At 43.1% G+C, this 15,350-nt stretch overlaps 1 protein-coding gene across 1 annotated transcript in view; it reads left to right on the top strand.

Annotated features, from left to right (window-relative positions):
* LOC138262031 (histone deacetylase 9-like) overlaps positions 1–15,350 on the top strand; it is a 1,178,236-nt gene that overhangs the window by 837,858 nt on the left and 325,028 nt on the right. The window lies entirely within an intron of this gene.

Here is a 15,350-nt window from a genome sequence, read left to right as displayed (position 1 = left end):
TGATGTTTACCACATGATTAATCTGTTTTTTAAAAGACAGATGTTCGTCGAACAAGATGCCTAGGTTTCTAGTAACAGTAGTGGGCACAAGGCAGTTACCACATTCAGAGGGCCACCACTGTGAGTTCCATAAATTCTTTCCAGGTCCAAAACATAAAACTTCAGTTTTGGTGGCATTCATTATTAGCCAATTGGTCTTCATCCATTTACTCACTTCCACCATACAATTACTAAACCGATCTGCAACCTCCTCCCATGGCTGATTAATAGGAATAATAAGCTGGGAATCATCAGCATAGGAAGATGGAATGAAACCAAAAGTACGAATTAGACTAGCCAAAGGCGCTACATACACATTAAACAATGTGGGGCTGAGGGAAGATCCCTGCAGAATCCCACATGGCAGAAGATAAGGTCTAGATTTGAAATCACCACAGCTAACTGTGGTCCATCTATTTGTAAGAAAAGACTTCAAAAGTTTAAGCGCCTTGTCCCTCAAACCCACATGATGCAAATGAGACATTAATAGTGTGGGAGAGATAGTGTCGAAGGCAGCGGATACATCTAAAAGAACCAAAACGGCCCCCTTGCCTTCATCAACCATCCTTCGAATAGTATCAGAGGATGAGATTAGGGCAGTTTCAGTACTATGCCCTTTTCTGAACCCGTATTGGGAGATATCAAGAGCATCCACTTTTGTTAAAAACTCGATCAATTCAGAGTTCAAATTTTTTTCTAGAATCTTTGCCAAAAACATGAGACGTGCTATTGGCCGCAAATTACTCATGTCCTGATTATCCCCCTCTGTTTTTTTCTTGAGGGGTACTACTATTGTTTCTTTCCAGATAGATGGGTACTCCCCAGACATAGCTACCTCTTGGTAAATGGGGACCAACATCTGTGCCATTAAATCCGGAACCAAGTGAAAAATGGAAGGAGGACACGGATCCAGAGGGGAGCCCAATTTAATTTCAAGAATCTTCTTTTTAATAGTATCCATGGAAGGGGGTTGAAAATATGACATTAGTGACTGGCCATCTGCTGTAGCACTCTCTGTCATCATGGGGGGTAATACTTCGGGAATGATCTGGGTATCAAAGTTGTTATGTATTTGCAATATCTTATTTTCAAAATGAAAAGCAACTTTGTCACAGAAACCCTGAGAGTTTTCTGGACCAGCCGGCATCATGGGCACAGTTAGGGCCTTAATAGTCTTGAAAAGTTACCTGGGGGCATTAAAAGCCTCCTTTACTTTGGTAGTATAAAATTTAGATTTGGCCATAAATTGTGCTGCTTTATACGCCTTTAGAGTGGACTTAAGGGACACCCTTTCCTCAGGTACTGGATTAAGTTTCCACCGTTTTTCCTGCTGTCGATACTTTCTTTGAAGGAGTTTGAGGTCTTTTGTAAACCAAGGGTGACCTGGTTTCTTCTGACTATTGGGCCTTCTAATTACAGGGGGTACCATTTCTTCCATGGTCATTTCCACTCCTTTCAGGAAGCTGTCAATCAGGGGCAAGGCCATAGCTTTAGCCTTATCCCAACCAGCTTCTAAAGCTGGGCCTAATTCCTCTACCTTAACCTGTTTCCATAACCTGGCTACCTTGTTCGTTTCCACGTTAGCAGCCCCAACATTGTTTGAGGAGAGTTTAAATTTCAGCAGATGATGATCCGTCCAACTCAACTGTATCATGGTTACCTCCACCTGGTGAGTAGCTCGTGCAAACACCCCATCCAGAATATGCCCTGCAATATGGGTGGCCGGCGAGACTCTGGAGGTCCAATCCAGGGCCTCCATAAAGTCAATGAATTCACGGATCTTAGGAGTTGAAGTCTCATCAAAGTGCATGTTAAAATCGCCCAATATCACAGCTTTTGCAGACAGAATCATAGGTTCTATCAACTTAGGCCAAGACTGTAAAAAACAATTTCGTCGGTCCCGGTAGACGATATATCAACAGCCCCTCTACTAGTACCCCACTGTTTTGAGAAATTGTAAATGTCATTGCCTCACATGAATCTGTCGAAGAACTAACGCATGTGCATACCAACGTAGACCTATAGATAATGGCCAGACCCCCCCCCCCTGTTCTGAGGTCTATCAAGTCTGTGGAAGGTAAAACCTGGTGGAGAGGCAACAATAAAGTCTGGGTCCGATTCTACTTTACCCCAGGTTTCAGTAATAAATAGACAATCAATCTGCCAATTATCAATCATTTAGCAGATTTCATGTTTATGTTTGGGAAGGGACCTAGCATTTATTAAGGCATACTGAAAGCTGTAATTATGAAATGCCTTCTGTTTCATTTTTTTCTCTCCCAACCCTGCCGGATGGGCGCAGACGGGCTTGCCTTTGGCGTGCCTTCGGCGCGGCAGCGGCACGCCCGCTGCACGCGGTCGCTCGTTCCGGCACATTTATGCCTGCAGGAACGAGGACCAGCCCAGAATCGGCTCCCTAACACTAGACCGCTAACTTGCGGTCCCAACAGGAAGGAGGGCTCTTACTGACCCTCACTTCCTGTTTAATACAAGTAAAAATGATTTCCACTCCCTCCACAGGCTATTTTAAACTAAACTCCTTTTCCCCAAACCCCCAGAACATTAAAAATACTCAGAAATGACTTTTGCACAATTTAAAAATGCTAATTTTAAAAAACACACACATTACTTAAAAAAACGATTTTCCTTATTTTTCCTTATTTTTCTATTCTATTTTCCTCTTTCTATTAAAATACTAAAATTTAATACATCAAAGCCACAGTAATTATAAAAAGCAGATGTAGTTACCTTTTTTCTGTCCACCAGAGGGTAAAACCTCAAGTGTGAAGTATGTGCTGGAATGGCTTCAGTGGATGGAAATGTGGCTGCAATCTTGGATCATGTTTTGTTTTACTAATGTAGACCTTGTGTTGTACAGAGGGTGTTGATGATTGGGAGTGAGGCTGACTGGGAGGGAAAGTGTACTCATACCCATACTATTTACCAGCTACCTAAGATCTACAAATGACTGCAGATTAGTTGTGGCACTGTAAATGAGTAATTATATTTCCAGGCAATCTCTCTGTAGGCAACCACGGATATATGCCAGAGTACTGACTCTCACATATTGTATGTTAAATTTAATTTACAAAAATATTTTCCAATTGGATGTAGGTTTTATTTTATTATTTACAATGGGGGTATTTTTGTACATTACATTTAGGACACAATATTTTTCCAAATCATATTGTGTCCATGATATTTGCAACCTTACCAAGAACAGATTATCAAAGCAGAATGCTGCAGGTGCCAAGTTGTCCATTCCTATACTGACATTTATTTTTGCATTGAGACTATGGCCCATGCATCTGTTATGTATGACACCTGAATTAAGTCATCAGGAGTCTGGCTCACAAAGGCATAAATAACATGCAGTGCACAGAGAATGCTAACAAAAAGGTGGGTAGTTAGCTAAAAGTGGGCTGAACGCAGGTGGAAAACCTCACTACTGGGGCCAGCGGCCCCAAAACGACTTGTTCAAGCAACAAGCAACAACCATAAACCCTGTCATGGTGAATCGCAAGTCAATAAATTAACCTGTGCTTAACCCTCTAAATGCATGGCACAAAAGGAGTCAGGCTTAACTTAGAGGCAATGGGTAAGGTATTTATGCATCGCACCAACAATAATACAGTGAAAACACTACACAAGAAAACTCTCATACCAATTTAAAAAATAGTAATATTTAATAAATTATTAGACACCAAAATGACAATCCAAACAATAGAACCAGAGTTATCAATTTTTATAGTTTAAGGTTAAAACAAATGCCTAAAAGGTTAAAGCGCCATCTAGTGGCACAAGAGCGGGTCAAAGTCGAATAATATAGCTGACCATGATGGTGCGTGAGTCGGATACAAAAAGTGTGTTGGGCCTGGTTGGTGCTTACCTTCTGACTCAGAAGAAATTTTGACAAAAAGTCTCTGAAGCTGTATAAATTCAAAGGGACAAGGATGCAGGCAGTATACGAGGAGGAGGCATCATCGTCGGTGAGCAGCATGACAAAGCTGTGGTGAAAATTTCTTCAGTCAGACTTAGGGCCTTACTTAGATTTCATCAGACAGGTTACTCCTTCACAACAGTGACAGATATCTCATCTGCCGAAATATAAATCCCATAGGAAATGATAGGATTTATATTTCACTGGACGGGATATCTGTCACTGTTGTGATGGAGTAACCCGTCCCCCAAAATTTAAATCAGGCCCCTAGTCTCTTTACTAGAAGTCAAAAATCTCCAGTGGGACGAGGCTGGACCCATGTTTTGGCTTCCGGCTGTCTGAGCACCTTTTTTACTACCAGCAAGGATCCAGGACTAGAGGCGCACAACTTGAGGGCTAGGGCTCATTCAGATTGGGTCCATGTGTGGGTTCAAAATAGTTGGAGCCTTTTCTGTATCTGTCCATGATCATCCTCAAGCTGGTTAGCTCGTAGTTGGACAATTTATGGAGGAATCAGTAGCAGCACCTCCATAATGGTGAAGGAGCATCGCCCCCCTACTCAGAGGCAGCAGATGAAAAATAAAATTATAATAAAAAAAATTATTATCATTTTATTTTTCACTGACAGTCGACGCTGAGCCCTCCTCTTGGACAGCAGCAGGGAGGAGGAGTGGTGGGCACTTCTAAGTGTGCATGTCAGTTTGGTCGGCTGTCTTAGGCCGCCAAACAGACATGCACACTTATATTTCTCCCTGTCCCTGAGCAAGCATCAAACCAGCCCACTCAGGCCAATCCCAGTGCTTCTCTCATACTTTGTAATAGCATGAGAGCAGCATCTGGATTGGGTGAGGACTCTGGGAATCTGTGCTGTGTGGCCCATGGACTTTCGGGAGGAGAGAACCACTGAGGTGGTTGGCGGTGTCAGCGGCAGGTTTAAGTTCCTTTTTTATTATTCTTACCCCCCCCCCCAACAACCCACTCCACACCTTTTTAGGTCAAGCGCAAGCGCTCTGGTCTGTTGTAATTAACCACGCCCACCACACGCCCATCACTATCACTCGTTCACGGGCTTGCCTTTCACAAATCCATTGTTATCATTGGTAAATGCTTTATGTTTGTCCCTCTTTGGGGCAGATTTGTTACCGCCTTTGCTATCAACCCTGTTACATGGATAATTGCACATTTGGCAATAAATCTGACTGTGAGCGAACTGCTTTTTCCTTTTGTGTGTCTCCTTCGTGCTCACGCTTATGGTGACCATGGCGCTTTGAATTGCCTTTCTTATGTCAACTGTTTTACTTTTCATTTTCAACTCATGTGGCAAGAAAAGTCCAGTTAGGAATTTACAACGCTAATAGCTCTATCTCGAGCAAACGCAAGACCCAATTCATTGTAAAGAGTTGTTATTTGCTGTAGCTGCCACTTGGAGGAATGTGTTCTCAAAAGGGAGCTAATCACATACTCTGTCTCAAATCAGCCCAAAATGTGTTGGCGGTGAAGTCATGCAAAGAAAATGCTTCTGGTGAAAGAAGTGCTCCAACAGACAGAAAGACAGAAGAAAAAATTGCAGCTTCCTAGTGTGTTCAGGCGATCTCTTCAGTACAGCTAATGTAGAAAGTAAGCAGAGCACCTAGTTGTTGTTATTATTTCTTCCCGAGATTACTTTTTATACTTAATTTAGAGAAGGAATTTCCAGTTTGTAGTTTCTTTTGGGTGACTCTGGTTTGAACGAAACAGTAAACACTTTCTTTTGTCTTATACATTCTGTTAGTTTGAAAAACAGTGGAACCCCTACCCAAACTCGCACTTCACTACACAAATTAACCGACTAGCACCTGACTAGCAGGCATAGCTGCTTGACATCCTTAGGAGGTAAAGCTCTGCTTTTTTAAGTTAGCATGCTCGCAATTGCTCTTAAATTATTTGTTTTTATAAATAATCTCTGCACTTTATAAAACCTTGTTTTTAAATATTCTGGACACGCAGTTGTCCCAGAGGGCCTGGTGCCCGTGTTCAGAGACACCTGGGCCCTCCTGGAATTCTATTTTCTAGCGTGTTCATTGTTTAATGCTGGCTCCTTCCGGTGGTCATTTTCCAACCAGTTCATTGGGCCAAACAGAACCCCCATCTTTGTTTGCGGTCTAGTTGTTGTTTCCTGCTTCCTGTGCCCATAAAAGAGCCCATGAAGTGGACGCACGCAGTGGGCGTGCCACTGGCGCGCCAAAGGCAAGCCCATCTGCGCCCATCCGCGCCTGGCCAGGCCCAGGGCCAGAAAAGGCTATAAGCTTAGCCACTGTGAGATTAAGCTATTCCAGGCAATCTCGTATGGCCCTTAATAACAACACAGTAACTCCCGGTCAATACCGGCCTAACCCCATTCCCCCTCTAACCCATTTGCCTTCAATTGGCGAGTCTCATCAATTGAATCCTCAGTCTATATTCCCTGTGAATATAAGACTGGAGAAAGAACAGACTATCAGACTATTGCTGCTTAACTGTCATTCCTTACCTGCACACAAACTGTATATTAATTCATTGTTAAATGACTATGCCCCAGAGGCTCTTTTTTTGACAGAAACTTGGCTCTCTGAGGACTCCACTCTGATATAATTATGTCCCTACATGTAGGAGGCTGGCCTCATTTGTAGTGGGTACCTTGGGTACTTACACCCTATACCAGGTCCAGTTATCCCTTAGTAGTGAAATGTAGTAGTGTTCTAGCAGCTTAGGCTGATAGAGGTAGCTATAGCAGAGCAACTTAGGCTGAACTAGGAGACATGCAAAGCTCCTGCAATACCACTTATAGTTACACAGTACTTTTACACAAGTAAAGACAATACTCAGTGTTACAAAAAATAAAGGTATTTATTTGGGTGACACAGTACCAAAAATATCTTAGAGACAATACTCCTTCTGGAGGTAAGTATTATACAAAGTATATACACTAGACACCAAAATTAGACAAGTAAATATTCATAGAACAATGCAAACAATAGGAAATGATATAGAATGCAACGGGAGATAATAGGTCTAGGGACCACACAAACCATATACTAAGAAAGTGGAATGCGAATCACAAATTCCCCCTAGACAAGTGTAGTGTGTTCAACTTCGCTGGGAGAGTAAGAATACAGTAAAGGTATGTGAATTACCCCACCCCAGAGCCCAGAAAATCAGGAGTAAAGTACACACTACACCTCGTGATTGGGATTCTGCAGTAACCAACCAAATCTGCAAACAAGAACTGCTGGATTCCTGGACCTGAAGACCTAAAAAAGAATGGGACCAAGTCCAGAAGTCGAAAGAAGTTCCAGGAAGGACAGGAGCCCCTGCCAACCCAGAAGAGGGTGCAAAAGAAGAGTCCTCAGTTAGTCAAAGACTGCAGGAATGCACCCTAGGAAGATGGCAGTCGGTTCCTGCATGCTGTAAAGGATGTCCCACGATGTGAAGATGGTTGCAGACGTGATTTCGTATTGAAAGTCACCAACAAGCCTTTGTTACGACAAAAGTGCGTTTTGCAGCAAAATGCCACTGGATGGACCCAGGTGGGACCTGGGGGCCTCAACTCTGTGTGAGGAGGAAGAGGGAGCTCTCAGAACTTTAGAGAGCCTTCAGGATGCCAGCCAGCACAGGAGTCCCAGGACAGGGGGACAAAGGAGGTGCAAAACGCGGTTGATACAGTACAACAAAGGAAGGTCCCACGCCGCCGGAGAACAACTCAGCGAGTTGTGCGTTGCAGGATGGAGTGCTAGGGACCTGGGCCAGGCTGTGCATGAAGGAATTTGCAAATAGTGCACAGAGGCCTCAGGAGGTGAAAAAAACACAGTTCACATGGGTACTGTCGCTCTCTGGGAAGGCAAGGTCTTACCTCCTCCAAATTGCATCAGCAGGACCTCAGGACAGTCTATGTTGATGATGTCCACCCTCTGAGTTCTTAGGAGCAAGCTTGTCGCTGTGAGAGGACCCAAAGGGCACCGGTCATCATCTTGGAAGGTGCCTGCTGGAGCAGGGGAGTGACTCTGTCACTCCACAGGAGATTTCTTCGGTCCTTCTGGTGCAGGATGAAGACAGGGAGTCCTCCGAGCGTGTACACCATGGAAACTGTTGCAGTGGCTGGCTGGAGCTGAAGTTGCAGAGGAAAAATATCCCTTGTGGATACTTTGTGCTGTTACAGCGGTTCCTGGAGCAGGCTGAGGTTGATTCGAGGTCAGAGGATGACAGAGTAGTTGCAGAGGATTCCTGAAGGAAACTTGCAAGCAGAATCTGAAGAGAACCCACAGGAGAGACCCTAAATAGCCCTGAGAGGGGGATTGGCTACCTTATCAGGTATGGACCTATTAGGAGGGGTCTCTGACGTCACCTGCTGGCACTGGCTACTCAGAGCCCTCCAGAGTGCCCCCACACCTTGCAAAGCAAGATGGCTGAAGTCTGGGGCACACTGGAGGAGCTCTGGGCACCACCCCTAAGGTGGTGATGGACAGGGGAGTGGTTACTCCCCTTTCCTTTGTCCAGTTTCGCACCAGAACAGGGGACAAGGGGTTCCTGAAACTGTGTAGACTGGCTTATGCAAGGAAGGCACAATTTGCACCCTTCAAAGCATTTCCAGAGGCTGCGGGAGCTACCCCTCCCCAGTCTGTAACACCTATTTCCAGAGGGGGAGGGTGTAACACCCTGCTCTCGAGGAAATGCTTTGTTCTGCCTTCCTGGGACTGGGCTGCCCAGACCCCAGGAAGGCAGAACCTTGTCTGTGAGGTGGCAGCAGCTGTAGCTGCCGTGCAAGCCTCATAGAGCTGGTTTGGCAGTACTGGGGGTCCATGGTGGAGCCCCCAGGATGCATGGAATTAGCAAACCAGATTTGGAATGGGGGGACAATTCCATGATCTTAGGCATGTTACATTGCCATATTCGGAGTTACCATTGTCAAGCTACATATAGGTATTTAAATTGACCTATAAGTAGTGCATGCATGTAATGGCATCCCCGCACTCACAAAGTCCAGGGAAAAGGCCCTGAACTATGTGGGGGCACCTTTGCTAGTGCAAGGGTGCCCTCACACACAGTACCTTTTCACCTAGCCTTCAGTAAATGAAGGTTAGATATATAGGTGACTTATAAGTTACTTAAGTGCAGTGAAAATGGCTGTGAAATAACGTGTGCATTATTTTACGCAGGCTGCAATGGCAGGCATGTGCAAGGGTTTATCTGAGCTCCCTATGGGTGCCAAAAGAAATGCTGCAGCCCATATGGATCTCCTGGAACTCCAATGCCCTGGGTACCTAGGTACCATGTACTAGGGACTAATAAGGGGGGTCCAGTGTGCTGATTGAAATTGGTAAATTAAGTCACTAGCCTACAGTGACAAATTTAAAAGAAGAGAGAGCATAAGCACTGAGGTTCTGATTAGCACCCCCTCAGTGACATAGTTAAGCACTACACAGACACACACATTAGGCGATATACTATGAGCACTAGGGTCCTGACCAGTAGGGTCCCAGTGAGATAGGCAAAAACAAACTGATATACAGGTAAAAATGCCAAGGAAGATGGTACTTTCCTACACTACAGCACCTAGATAGACCTCAGAGAAGAGGAGGAGGGATTGGAATAATTTACAAGAATTCTATTCACTGTTGTTTCCACCCCCTCTGTATCCCAGACTGTGAAAGCCTGGCCTTCTTTTTGACAATAGATGCCACCTTCACTTTTTCTGGTATTTTAATTTACTGTCCTCCTGGCCCCCATGGTAGGTTTTTGCAGGCTTTGCCTAATTGTGCAGCAGAGTTTGCTTGTGAATCTTCAAAGTGTACCATTTTAGGGGATTTTAATATTCAGGTAGAAGAACCTCACAATGCTCCTGCCAAAACCTTACTCGCAGATTTAGCAGCCTCGGATTTAACACAACTGATATCCGGCCCCACCCACCTTCATGGTCATACAATCGATCTAGTGTTTAGTGATCTCCCTAAACTACTAGCCCAGGCTCCTCTTCCTCTGGTTTGGTAGGACCCTTTTTTTTAATTGTTTTTACTCTCCTCACCCAACCTCCTGTAAATCATCGGCCTTGTGCAAAATTAATGGGACGTCAGTAGTCAAATCTGAAGAAGGACGACTGGATGGACACATTAACCAATCAGTTTGCCTCCTCCACTCTTCCTCAACACTATAGAGCTGAGGGTTTTGACAAATGGATTCTGGAATCCCTAGATATTATTCTACCCACTAAAACTATGGTTAAGACCTTTCAGAAAAATAAGTCACCTTGGTTTACTCCCCATCTGCTGGACTTAAAAAAAAGAATGTAAGCAGATGGAGAGAAAGTGGAGAAAATCATACAATCCTGGTTTCAAAAGAGATTATAGAAATATGATTTGGTCTTTCCATTCAGAAATTAAGGAGGCACAAGCCTCCCATTATACCTCCAGGATCAAACGATCCTCACACTCTCCTAGAGAGATATTCTCTATCTTTGCGGAAATGACTAAGCTTCCTCCGGTCAAGAACATAGTAGAGGGCTCTCGGGCACATAGTAATGACTTAGCCTGTTTTTTTTTTAAAAGAAAATTTCTGACATCCAAGCAACTGTTCCTAGTAATCCCTGCAGTGAGGATGAGTTTGTCCTTCATCCTGACGATCAGCCCCCTCAAGCCTCACTCTCAGGTTTCCAGCCTCTGACTAAAGATCTAGAAGATAAGTATCTGGGCTCCATAGAATCCGGATCTCCTCTGGACCCTTCCCCCCCCCTTCTATCTTAGTTCTAGGATCCAAAGTTATATCACCGGTGCTAATGAACATTTTGAATGACTCGTTGTTACATGGGCATGTCCCACAACAATAGAAACATGCAGTAGTTAAGCCTCTATTAAAAAAACAAACAAAAAAACATCTTGACACAGCTTCATTATCTAACTATAGACTAATTGTTCTTCTTCCCATTGCATCCAAAATAATCGAGAAACAGATCAACTCTCAGGTCTCAGGTTTTCTAGAGGAACATAATCTTCTACATAATACCCAAATGGGATTCAGACTGCTCCACAGCACTGAAACAGCCTTGTTGGCTGTCACTGAAGACACTACACGACGTGCGGATGCTGACGGATATGCAGCAATCATTTATTAGATCTAAGCGCCGCTTTTGACACAATAGATCATAAAGTCCTTCTCCGCAGAGCCTCTCAAATGGAAATTTAAAGTACCTGCCTCAATTGGCTTTCCTCATATCTGAGTCAAAGAACTTTTCAAGTCCTGGATCAATCCTATTATTCTGATACCTTCTTGCTGACGTGTAGGGTTCCACAGGGTTCTTCATTAAGCCCTACGCTGTTCAATATTTATATGGCACCCCTGGCAAAGATTGTGGAACCCCATGGATTGTCTCTTGTGTCTTATGCCGATGACACTCAATTGTTTTTTTCTTTTTCTTCTGGGACTGGCTCAGATTTTGCAACTCTCTCTTCATGCCTATCCGATGTCGCTAAATGGATGGCGAACAGCAAACTCAAGTTAAATGAGGAAATGTTGGTAGGAAGTTTTTCATGATTGAAGCCCCCTGCCTTAGTCTCAGCTAGAATAAATGACCTTCCCGTGCCCAAAGATAATATAAAGAGTATAGGTCTTTGGCTGGACTCTCGCCTCACAATGGAATGCCACTCGAAGAAATTGGCGGCTACTTGCTTTTACTTACTGAGGACCTGTAGGAAGATTTTCACATTCCTTCCCTTTGTAGCTGAAAGGCTCATTGTCCAGGCCCTGATTCCGTCTTGCCTAGACTATGGGAATGTTTTGTTCTTTCTTCAGTACTCCTTCTTATGTGCTAAAGAAACTACAGGTGGTGCAAAATGCTGCTGCCCGCCTTCTAACGGGTACCCCGAGACACCACTCGGCTAAATCTGCTCTGTGTTCCCTTCACTGGCCCTCCCTTCAACAGCGCATTAACTTTAAACCCGACTGCTAGGTGCATCGTGCACTCCAAAATAGGGGTCTGGCCTTTCTCAGGCATATTATAAGTCCTTACAACCCCCAGAGATCACTCAGATCTTCCTCTGCTTCTTTGATCAATACACTTCGGTTTAATAAAGTAAGATGGGGAGGCAGGTCATTTGCCTTCAAGGCTGGTCACCTATGGAATTCTTTACTACTGGAGCTTCGATCAGAAAACTCAGAACTTCATTTTCATAAATAGCTCAAGACCTTTCTTTTTCCTTTATAGCCTGTCAGCTTTATCTGTTCAATGGTCCTGCCTTAGCGCTGGGAGGCCTCCGGGTAGCTGTGCGCTCTACAAATATCTAATTATTATAATAATAACAATTACAAACCTTTGGGTAACATGCAATAAGGAATTCAGTGGTGCACTCCTGTAGCCTTTAATGGAGAATCTGCTCTACGTGAAAATGTACCAAACTTATCGCCATTGAGTGCCGATTGCAGATCTTGGCAAATCTGTATCTGTCATACAACCCAGATGCTTTGATTTCAGGCTTTCTAGAATAGTTGCAACTGACAATGACTAAAAATCTGGACTGGCAAAAATTCACAACACCTCGACCAGAGAAGCTGCCCTTCAACAGACATTTCATAAGCTGCTTCTTTGGGTTTAGCACAGGGCATTCAGTAGACATGCTCTATAACTCTAACTTTTTGCAAGGAGAAGTCACAATTTTCTTGTGATCTTGTTTAGGAAAGTCCTCTTGAGGAGTTTTTCTACTGCTAACAACTTTTGACTATCTTGTCGGCAAGGGTGTGGTGTATCCCAAGACAATGTAATGCAGACTCTCACAGGAGGAACACACTGAATTTTGAATTTGATTGGTGTAGGCAGTGGCCCACAATGTGCCAAAAATGACCCAGCATGAAATGGACAAAACTGTTTTATAGAAATGAAAAGATAAATTAAATGACTGTAAACGTGCGTCTAACAAAATGTTTTGTAAGCCACACTATACAAATACGGATTGATTGATATTCTGTTACTGGTATTGTGGCATGGAAAAGAGCTACAATGAAATACTTATTGGGAAATGTGGTGTTTATATATTTACAGGGATGTAGTGGAGTAAAAACGTATCCAGACATACTTAGGTTACATTGGCCATTAATTCATATCAGTATGTCTCAAATGATGTCAACAAATGATTGAGGGTTCGGTCAGCTCAATGGAATACTATTGGGGAATGCTGGCAAGATTGCTGATGACACAGAGGGGCATATTTGCAAGCACCTTGCGCCTCCTTGTGCCACACTAGCATAATTTTTTTTATACGATAATGTGGTGTTAATGAGGTAATTTCCCTGCATCATATTTACAAAGTGGCATAAAGCATGCATTGCGCCACTTTGTAAACCCTTGCGCCACATTATGCCTGCACTAGGCATAATGTATGGAAGGGGGGGGGTTCCGGCATTGGGAGGCCCGAAAAACTGGTGTATTAAAATTTACAACATTTCACTGCATCATTTTTTCAGTCCTTTTTACACCTGCTCAGAGCAGGCGTTAAAATGACACACATCCATTACATGCAATTGGTCTCCCTGTGCTTTGCAGCGCTAGCGTCAACATTTTTGATGCTAGTATAGCAAAAGGCTGCAGTGGCGCCAACATTTTTGATGCTACTGTGCTAATGACCGCCATGGTGCACTGTAATGTATATGTGGCACAACTATGGTGTCTTTACGTGCTGATAGAGGGGCGCAAGAAAAGTGGTGCATCATTCATATTGAACATTCATATTGTTTTCTGAATGAATGGTGCATGAAATGGATGGGATGGCATGATGAGTAATATTTTATACTAAGGGTTCAAGGAGCACATCAAAAGCGTCATCCAAAAAAGAGGAAATTAATTCCAATTACAGACATCCACTGAGGGCTCAAGCAAACACAGGAAGGAAAGGAGGTTAAAAAAGAAAAGAGACAGATGAAAACTCAGACAGATGTAGAAGCACATGTAGAAGAGACTTTTGTCATATAGTGAGTTCTAGAGCCCAATTCTATAACTTCTCCTTCAGCCCACTTTGACTGAGGAAAAGTGCAGAAGACTGCCCTGTTACTGTAGTTTGTGATACCTTCCAAATTATAAGGACAGCGTGTTGTGGGAGGGATACTGTTGGCAGAGGCTAAGAGAGACTGATTATGGATTCCAGTTAAGTATCTTGTGATTTATTGAACCAATAGGTGCACCTGGTTGGTACACAGGTGTAATGTGCCTGTCATATGTCATGTACCAAGTACCTCTGTGTGAGAAAGTAATCCCCCACAGTATGAGGAGGTAGCCGCACTGTCTGTCATAAAGATCCAACGTTTTGTTAAAACAATGCAGTGTGCAGAACCTTTCTCAGATTGAAAGAATTTTGTATGTACTTAGTGGCTCGGTGAGTGGATTTAAGAGTTAAGATCTTTGACTAATGAGGACCTAACTTCAGTGCTTCACTTACTGTAAAGGGCAGTTTAAGTGGGAGTGCAGGGCTATGTGTGTACTAGAAATAGCCAGAACAATTATCTCTAAGGTCTCACTGCATGTTGCACACGATTTAGTATTTAGTCTTGTATTCTACTTGAATCAAATAGTTTTAAGGCCTCTATAACATGCTTGAATTTCATCAGCCATAATAATTTCCTGGGTGACTTATTCCAGAATTTATACAATGCTTCTTTATTGAGCCTTTGTAAACATTGTACAGTACAACAATCTAAACATCACAAGAGTTGTGGTGACCTCCTCTTGATGATCGAAGTAGATGTGTGAGTAATTTCCTGGCAATTTGTATTAAATAGATCGTTGTACTTCAGCTATCTTTACTGGATGTGTGGGAGTGACGGCTATACATCCAACATGCCAGTTCTCCATGCTTGGGGGTAGTGTGTTATGTATGTTGCTTAAAGAGAAGGACTGTCTCAATGGTGGTGGTCATCTTCTCATGCTCTACTTATCTGGCCAATTATTTGATTATAGCAACCATACATTCATTTAAGGCCAGTCTGGTTTGATCAGTTAAATTTATTTATCAAGTCTATTGATATTGGTGTAGCAGAAGTTTTAGTACTCTCCCACATTTCATAGTGATCATCTATGTGTGAAAATCTATGCATTATGTTAACCAAAGTACTAATAGTTTAGTTGTAAAGTGGTGCACTCAAAAACCACATTAACATGCATTCACTCTAGGCCACTAGTTGAAATCCATGTGGTTCAGCATTTTAAGTTTATGTTTAAATAATTTTTTTACCTTTATGTTATAATTTATGATGAAACCTAACAGTCCGCATTAAAACAATATTAGATTTCATGTGGTAAATGTTTTGAAAGTAGCATGCAGAGGTAGAGATTGTAGTACCACCCTATAGTTACAAGAAACGGTTAACAGAGTATTTTCGT

The sequence above is a fragment of the Pleurodeles waltl genome, chromosome 10 (assembly GCF_031143425.1).
Source record: "Pleurodeles waltl isolate 20211129_DDA chromosome 10, aPleWal1.hap1.20221129, whole genome shotgun sequence".
NCBI lineage: Eukaryota > Metazoa > Chordata > Amphibia > Caudata > Salamandridae > Pleurodeles > Pleurodeles waltl.
Note: the sequence above shows the minus strand (reverse complement) of the source record. Positions and strands in the feature narration are given on the sequence as shown.